Source organism: Argentina silus, assembly GCF_951799395.1.
Source record: "Argentina silus genome assembly, chromosome: 1".
Taxonomy (NCBI): domain Eukaryota; kingdom Metazoa; phylum Chordata; class Actinopteri; order Argentiniformes; family Argentinidae; genus Argentina; species Argentina silus.
In genome coordinates, this window is record NC_139655.1 from 685,765 (window position 1) to 687,246 (window position 1,482).

General features: G+C 46.6%; 1 long non-coding RNA gene across 1 annotated transcript in view; it reads left to right on the forward strand.

The window, feature by feature from the left end:
- The window catches only part of LOC310818457, a 1,698-nt gene extending 683 nt beyond the window's left edge, over positions 1-1,015 (forward strand). The window contains exon 3 of the long non-coding RNA XR_014554712.1: positions 801-1,015. This is a non-coding gene — a long non-coding RNA (uncharacterized lncRNA). The remainder of the gene's footprint in view (positions 1-800) is intronic.
- Positions 1,016-1,482: the final 467 nt, after the last annotated feature.

Sequence of the window (1,482 nt, forward strand, 5' to 3'; positions counted from 1 at the left end):
CAACAAGAGTTTACAGGAAGAGGAGAATCAGAATGGTACCAAGACACACTGTAGCTAAAACCTTCCAAAGTTTCTTAAAATCCAAATTAAGGCCGTGGATCGAGTGAACAGGTGGTCCCTTTCAAACACACTTCCGACACTTTCTTTAGAAAAATATATCCATTTATTGCCACAAAAGATGAATCAAAATGACTTGATAATTCCAGCAATATTGTAAGGTAAACGAAAGTTAACTTAGATGATCAAAAGCTTTCAAAAGTGAGAAAAGTGGTCAAAAAATTGTTTGCCACCACCGTCACCTGACCCAACATTCGCGTTACCAATTCCCATTCAACCCAAAGGCCTACAAGTGACGTATATTCCATCTTTACCGTAAAACTAAGAGTAAACAGTCATATACATTCAAAACTGTTAAAGAATAATTATAGAACAACTAAAGAATAATATTCTTAAGGGCATGATTACGCATATTAATATCAAAATATCAAAATGGCTACGACAACCAGAAATAAACAAAAGCGGTGGTGGGGGGGGGAGCACCGATGTCCACCTGAGTTTTACCTCACATTCTACACACTAATGCGGAGCTTCCCAGCAAGTCTCCCTTTTCCAACGGCACCAAAACCAAAAAACCAACCAAATAAAAAGTGTGTATTTCCATGTGTGTCTTGTCTGAGTGTCCAGGGTCTCTATCAGCTTTGTGAATGTGTGTGTGTGCATACAGGCATGTACACCTGTCAACCATGGCCTCCATGTATTCATGTGAAAGATGTCAACAAGGCTTCCCTTCACTCTGACAGGTCACTTTAAACTCACCACTGAAGGCTGTGTGTTGGCTGATAGAGGTGATGATGTCACCCTCCCCTGTCACCTCTCCCCTGAGACCAGCGCTGTTGCCATGATGATCAGGTGGTTTAATACGACAGAGTGTATTTACCTGTATAAGAATGGCCAGGTGACAGAGGGGAGGGGCTGGAAGGGCAGAGTGAGTCTGATCACCCAGGAGCTGGAGAGAGGCAACGTGTCCCTGAGGTTGACAGACTACAGCTGGCCAGATGATAGAGGAGACTACATCTGTCAGGTCATCCATGGAGAACAGGAGGAGGAGAAGAAGGAGGAGGCTGCTGTGGGTTTATGGGACAGAGGTCAGTGTTGTACAGCTACAGGACATGATTCTAAACACATGAACATGAACAATGACCAGCAGTGTCTTTCTGTGTACAACACTGTTGAACAGGAGGTTCACATGGAGGGCAGAGCCAGGGAGAGCTATTCTGACTCACAGCTGGTTTGATGCACATTCCCTCCCTCCCTCCCTCCCTCTACCTTCCCTCCCACCCTCCCTCTACCTTCCGTCCCTCCCTCGGTCCCTCTACCTTCCCTCCCTCCCTCCCTCCCTCTACCTTCCCTCCCTCCCTCTCTCTACCATCTCTCCCTCCCCCCCTCCCTCCCTCCCTCCCTCCCTCTACCATCCCTCCCTCC